Source organism: Parasteatoda tepidariorum, chromosome 7, assembly GCF_982258835.1.
Source record: "Parasteatoda tepidariorum strain Cologne lab strain chromosome 7, Ptep-v5.0, whole genome shotgun sequence".
Taxonomy (NCBI): Eukaryota; Metazoa; Arthropoda; class Arachnida; order Araneae; family Theridiidae; genus Parasteatoda; species Parasteatoda tepidariorum.
In genome coordinates, this window is record NC_141761.1 from 3,930,606 (window position 1) to 3,937,762 (window position 7,157).

The 7,157-nt window shown below is 28.2% G+C and overlaps 1 protein-coding gene across 16 annotated transcripts in view; it reads right to left on the bottom strand.

Annotated features, from left to right (window-relative positions):
- LOC122268460 (transcription-associated protein 1) overlaps window positions 1–6,194 on the bottom strand; it is a 31,878-nt gene extending 25,684 nt beyond the window's left edge. For 3 of the 16 annotated variants that reach the window (XR_015435109.1, XM_087167134.1, XM_087167133.1), the window contains exons 1-2: window positions 6,079–6,191; window positions 820–944 (exon numbers count right to left, since the gene is read on the bottom strand). The gene's annotated coding sequence lies outside the window, so the exon portion shown is untranslated. Of the gene's footprint in view, window positions 1–819; window positions 945–6,078 lie in introns of all 16 variants that reach the window. The other 13 variants (XR_015435104.1, XR_015435103.1, XR_015435105.1 and 10 more) reach the window with 8 other exon arrangements.
- Between the last annotated feature and the right edge of the window lie 963 nt (window positions 6,195–7,157).

The following is a 7,157-nucleotide window of genomic DNA, read 5'->3' on the forward strand; positions in this document are numbered from 1 at the left end:
AATGTACGATATTTAAATTGCATGAATAAGAGTCGCAACGCAGAACTTTTAAATCAGGTAAATACGAAAATCGATGTTTGATATTAAAATCACGTGAAAAAGAATAAAAATATTAGTAGATTCTGGACTTGGGATTTCTAAAGGCTTGTTTGTATTGTTCTTTCTACAAGAATTTACAAGATTAATTGAATGAGCAAATAAATATTTTCACTGCAAATAAACCTATATTTTTTTTATTATTTTGTTTGCTTTCGGGCCAGCAAACAGGAAGCAGCGACGTCTGAATTAAGAAAATACCAGCTATCTGCAGGGCAGGCAAAAATATAAAAAAATCTTATTTTCTGTGCATTTAAGAAAAAATAGGTAAAATAAGTACAAATACAGAAGGGTTGGCAGTTGCGTAGATCGAATTTTCTGTTTATCTTTGAAAATCGGAAATAAATATAATTATTTTATTTCAACAACTTAAATTCCAGAAAAAGCGAAATATTTATTAAAAATATCTTAAACTTTTAGAGAATCTGAGTTTTTGATTTTAAAAAAAAGGTTAAAATTCTACAAACAAAAGCGAAAAAAACGGAAATCCACTAAAAAGCGAAAAAATCTCATCCCTACTATGTAGATGAAAGAGAATTTGCAATGAAGAATTCCTCCTGCTGCACAGCATACTCTTAAGATTTGTAATTGGATTCCAAAATTACAGTAAATAATAATAACTACTCAATACTAAATATTTAACCATTTAGCATAACCATTTTTAGAGTAAAATGTCTTTTTCTCCAAAAATGAAATTAAGAGCAAAATGAAATTAAGACTTACAGAGATGAATGGTGAAAGCACCCCATTGAGTAGAGCTGGCATGGAAGCTCTCAACATGAAGATATCAACAGTCTGGGAGCGAAGCCTGTTAAACAAAGCTACTCTAGATCTTGAAGCTATGCACACTGCAATGAACATAAAATACATTACTCTTTAAATAACATACTCATAATAAAAATAAGAATAACTAAGAAAGATACGGAGGCAAAATAAGATAGAGGCATAAGATAGCAAAAAAATAAAGGCAGACACTCCAACTACTAAGAAATTTCCAAGCAAGGAAGGGTAATGTATTAATATTTTATGAATTAGAATTAAAAGAATTACAAAACGAAGTATAATAATTTAAACAAATACTATTCTGTCAGATAGATGATTGCTAATGCTTTAATAAAAAAAAATTTAAAACTTTTAGTTCTAAAAAACTTTTACTTTGTTTTAAAAATTCTAATTTAGTTTACAACCACTAAAAAAAATAATTCATAACAGCCTCTAATGTACAAGTTTCTGAAAATGGAAAGAACATAAAATAAAAAGAATGTGCTTCAATATAATTAAGAAGACTATTTTGTGTTTAGCAAATTTATTTATGATATTTTTGTTATAATGCTGTTGTGACGAAAATCAGTGAAGTTGGAAGATGCATGGTATACTTGACTGATTGAAGATTGTAATGAAAACAGGATGATGAAAATAACAGTAGAAGAGGGAAACTGGATCATAAACTATAATAAAACTTTTATTTGGTAGTAATTGGTACTCAAGATACAAAAATTAAACCATAGGACTTCTAGTTAAATAAATTTTGCATAATAATATTAATAAGGACAGGCCATGGGAAACCAAATGCCCCACAACCTGCCAAAACAAAAGCCAAACTAAAAAGTAATTGAATTGTTCTCAACAGACCTTAAGAATCATGAGAAGAGATCCATGGATGGTGATTTATTGAAAAATAACATAGCCAAAGCTAGGAAATATATGTAATGCCAATTGTGGCATCAGAAATGCTTCTTTATGAAATTGAAAAGTATCAGATTTAACGTAACAAAAACAACAAATGTAACAAAATGTAAAGACATTTTTTTTAAAAAATTTCAACTTTTATTTTTAATTAATATATTATAAACTATTGATTGTCAGGTCAGAAAATGCAGCTTTTGAAAAATATTAAAATTATATTACAATAATGGAATGATAATTAAAATTATAATTAAACTAAGTAATATTACAGCATAAAAATAAACTATTAACAAAAATAGGAAAGACTTAGATTAGTCAGCAAAACTGGATAATTTAATGAATTTCGCTCCGATTTTTTGGTTTTCTGACTTCCGGATAACGGGTTCTGTACTGTATTAGAGAAAATAATCAAATTGTTAAACAAAAGTCCCTTAATGCAAAACAAGAGTGAAGGATGATTTTAAAATTTAAATTATTTTGAAACATCCAAAAAAAAAAAAATTTAAATTCTTGAATTTCTAGAAACCTGCTTCCGATTGTCTAAGACTAATTTAATATTTTGTGTAATTTATTAAAACAATTAACAAAGCTACAAATACCCCTTGATACTTTTGAATAGAACAGTATTCAATTAACAAAATAACAATTTTATTAAATGCAAAATGAAAAATAAGATCATGGTTCATAGTAAATAAGTAAAAAATTTTAATTACACAAAATACTATGAAATCAACAGAATTTTCCAACATCTAGAGCAAAATCAGTGCATAAATGATGCTAAACAAAAATAATGCTAACTAAAATAATGCTAAATAAGTTTTATATCATATTATAAATAGAAAAAAAATGTCAAGTGGAATAAGTAGTAAGTTTTAATTCTAAATAATTACATAGGATAAAAACCATATAAGAAATATGAAAGCAACCTACCTTTAATTATGTGCATTTTAAAACTGATTTTGATTTTTAGAAGATCTTCCGCCAAGAAAAATAAAATAAACTAGCTTAAATGATTTAAACTCAAAGTAAAGCTTCAGTTTCATAAAATACATAATCTTTCGGGTAAGAATTAACTAGATTGTATTTTCAGTAACATATTTTAAAAATATACTAATGGGTGATATTTTTTCCCCCTGTGGCAGAATCGTGGCGACATTGTCACAGAACATTACTGAGTTCTTGCAAAAAGATTTTTCTGTTAGGAAGTAAATAATTTTGGTTTTCTTCTCAGCAGAAATTTTCCTTCTATTAATTTTTTTATTTAGTTATTAATTTTGATTTCACATAGTTTTTAAAATCCTATATTATTAATTTGATATTATTTATTATAGCAACTGAATCTCGAAATGAAAACATGCATTTAGTAACCCTTTTTCGAAAAAACCGATTCACTTGATTTCGCCTTCAATCTTTTTTTCCCGATAGTTACTGCTACGGATTTCAAAACTTTTTAATAATTTTCTTTTAATGTGATGATGATTAACAAAATTGCTTAAAAGGAAATTATTAGTGTATTTTTCATATACAAAATGCGAGAATATCTGCCACAATATCAGATTTAAAAATTAAAAAAAATTATTTAAGTTGACGTTTCGGTTATTAACAAGTATATTTTTTATATTTAAAAGAATTTTGCAGAAAGATATCAGTAATAGAGAGGCATGTTGCAGAAAGTCCGAAAAAAATTCTGCCACAGGTTTTTTTTTCCACCTAAATTAAAATCATTATAAAAGAATAATTTAAATTTTTGCTGTTTTAAAAGCCAAAACAAAAGCAGTGATGGAGCAAATTTTAAGATACTAAAAAATTTAGATCTCAAACATTTTTCAAATTAAAAAAACTGTGAATTTTTTTCAGAAAGAAATTTTGTGCCACCGTAACTGAGATGAACAAAACTTAAAAGTTGTGAATAACTATTGCAAATCAACAATTAAAAAAATACCATATTATTTGCAAATGTAATTTCATACAATAAAAGGACTTTCGAAAAATATCCTAAAACAGGATCTGAGATTACCTTAAGCATGTAATTTGATTTACCTACATAAAAAGTTAATTAAGGACTGCTAACTAATTATAGCAAAATACTTAGATCAATAGTAAACTAGGCCAAAAGGGCATCTAGTATTGACTCCCAGTAGGAATGTTATAAACTATTTCCTTAATTGTAAATGCATTATTTGATACTTAACTTATCAAACATGTTTTGTATTTAACATAATTTTTTTAAAATAATATTTATAATTAAATTATCTACCACTGAAGAATCACACCTTCATAGTAATCATAGAATCTCGACATTGGATTTTAAAATCGCATCAATATGAATCGCAACATTGGGTTTTCAAATTGCGTGAATACCAATCGCGATGTACGATTTTTAAATCACATGAATACGAATCTCAACGTGCAGCTTTTAAATTAGGTAAATACGAAAATCGATGTTTGATTTTTCAAACCATGTGAGTAGGAATTGCAATATTAGCAGATTCCGGCACAGTTTCAAATATTCAAAAACGTGAAAATCCGCAAAAGAATCAATCGGCGGAAGAATCACGCGTAGGTAAGTGTCTTATTAGCTGGAATAAGCGAAGGTTTCAAAGTTTGATTTTAGATTGAGGATATTCATGAAAATTTCCTCAGATTATAATTTTGGATTAGCGAAAGTTCAAGAATTGATGGTCACGAGAAACGCGGAATTCCACGACATCCCCAGAAAAATCATATGCCTACTCCTAATTTTTAAGATCTGGAAGAATAATACAACAAACCCAGAATACAATCACCCCTGACACTTTTAGCAAAAGATTTTATAAAGTAATTTTAAAAAAAAAATTTATGAGGACACAGCAAAGAAAAAAACGCCATTTTGAAATGATAGAAAATTGAGCACTTTTTACAAAATCCTAATGAAGAAAAGCACCTTTAAAGTAAAGGCTTTTAAAAAACGTAAATCAAAAATAAGCACCCTTAAGCACTTTTTAAAAAGGCTATGCACCCTGTTTTAACACAAATAACCAATAAAAATCATTTTTGTGAGTAAAAATGAAAGTATACTGTTTAAAAATAAAGTACTTAAAGTAATTATTAAGTTTAAAAAGTAACTAAATTAAAAGTTAAAGTAGTTATAAAGTTAAAGTAGTTATAAAGTTTAAAACAACAAGGAGTTTCAAGACAGTTTCTGTTATCTTTTCAAAACGAATTAGCTTAATTCTTTTTAATGGTGGAATGATAGAGCAGGAATTTGCCAGTCTGAAAAATGTGCTTGCTTTTAACAAGCAAACCCCGATTTTAGCAAGCAATACTTTTGCGATTCCTAAAATTTCTACCTCTTCAGTTCAACCAAGAAAAATCCATTTAAGATTCCAAAGGCAACAGAAATGAGTCATAAATCCAGCAATTGTGGGTGGGAACTTTTTCCAAAAGCAGTAATGCAAACGACAATATTTTTCAGACCACGAGTCTCATCCAAAAAACAACAACACAAAGAAGAGAAATTATAACAGTTGAAAGGCTTACTTTTTTTACACAGAAAGAAAAACTAAATACTATATTTATAATTTAGTAAGTAGGTAACACTATCTGGACAAAAGTATCCAGACACCCAAGTGTATGGACTTAAAGCGTCCTGAGGCACATATTATATATAATACACATGTCTGGGAAGACTTTCCATCAGTTTTTGATGGGAATTGACTTCCATCATAGCTGAAGTGAGTGCTTGCAGTGAGGAGGGTCGATATAACTTGCTATGTAATCTGTGTTCTAATTCCTCACAAAGAGAATTAGATAGGGCCTCTGAGAAGACCAGTTCAGTTTTTGAATACTCATTTCGTCAAACCACGGATGTGCAAGCCCCGATGTGTGAATGGAGCCTGCTGGAAGAGAATTGGGCCGAAATATTGCCGTAATGTTGGGATTGCAGCATTGTTCACATCCATTTCAAAGTTCATGTTTCCCAACCACAGGAACTAATATACACAGGTCAAACCACGAGAAACACCCACCACCATCACCATAAAAATCGGGTGTCTGGATAGTGTATAAACTTTTATGAGCAGTTATTATAAAAAGAAAGCATTCCTTCACACTCAATTATAAGAAGAAAATTCGACTGTATAGGAACCGTTTCATTAAATAGTTAAAAAATTTCATAATTTTATTTTGTGAAATGTACATTTAAATTTAGTAATGATGGTATTGGGATAAATAAGTAAGTTGAATTCAACGTTAGATAACCAAGAGTCATATAGTTCATATAGAGTCATAATCATATAGTTATTAAGTTTCAAATACCAGCTTGTGTTATCCAATCCTAATAGCCTCTGAGATCTTCTTCAATTTGTTGTTTTTCTCTAAGTTTGTGAAAGTCACCCCTCGCTTTTGCTTTTTCTCTTCCTTTTGAAAACTCACTGAAACGAAAAGTATTTGAATATTATGAAAACCCACACAAGTTTTTTTTTTCTTTTTTAGACAAATTTTTTTTTAAAAATTGATTATTGACAGTATTGTAAGAAAAGAAACTTTTGAACTGAGCATTTGCACATGACTAACAAGTTTGGTGCACAAAATACTGTAATTTTGCTGAGGCATTATTGATTTAAAACTTGAAAATTTAGTTTGAAAGAAATTTCCATCCACCAATTCTACTCCTTCATAATAAGCAAAAGCAATTTTACTAAAGTTGCAGCAGTTTTAAGTTTAACCCACTGGCGGTTAAGGAAATGGGCAAAATTGGGAGAATGTTTCTCCCCTACACACAGTTCCCCTATCAATTAACATGGGAAAACCGGTTTTGCAATGCAGAGAAGACTGCAGGTTAAAATGCGACTTTTTACGTGCAGAACCGTCAGTGGGTTAATTTGAAAGTTTTATTTCAGGGCCCGTGATTTTTTAAAAAATTTTTCTTTTAAAATTTAAAAAAAATCGGATTTTTTGATTTTTATTCAAATATACTGTAAGAACTTTATAAGTAGAAGTTATTATGTAGAACTTTTTATACTAAAAAAACTTTATAAATGCTTAATCATACTTTATAAATGTTTACTCATTAAATTAATATTAAAACTATATTACAAGAATATTTTAGAAGCTCTAACTACCTAAAACAGTTTTTCCTTATAATACATAGCTTTGAATGCATCAAAACTATTTTGAAACAAATGCATGATTGAAATTTAAAGACTAGATGAAATAGAGAATTTAAAGAATATTTTAACTATTCAAAAGTTTCAATTAACAAACCATAATTTTAATTTAAAATAGTGATTTTTTTTCTTTCGATTTTTAAAATGACTAAATGTAACAGATTGTGTTTATAAATGTAGTCATTCATCAGAAAATAAATAAACATTTAATCTATACATTTTTATATA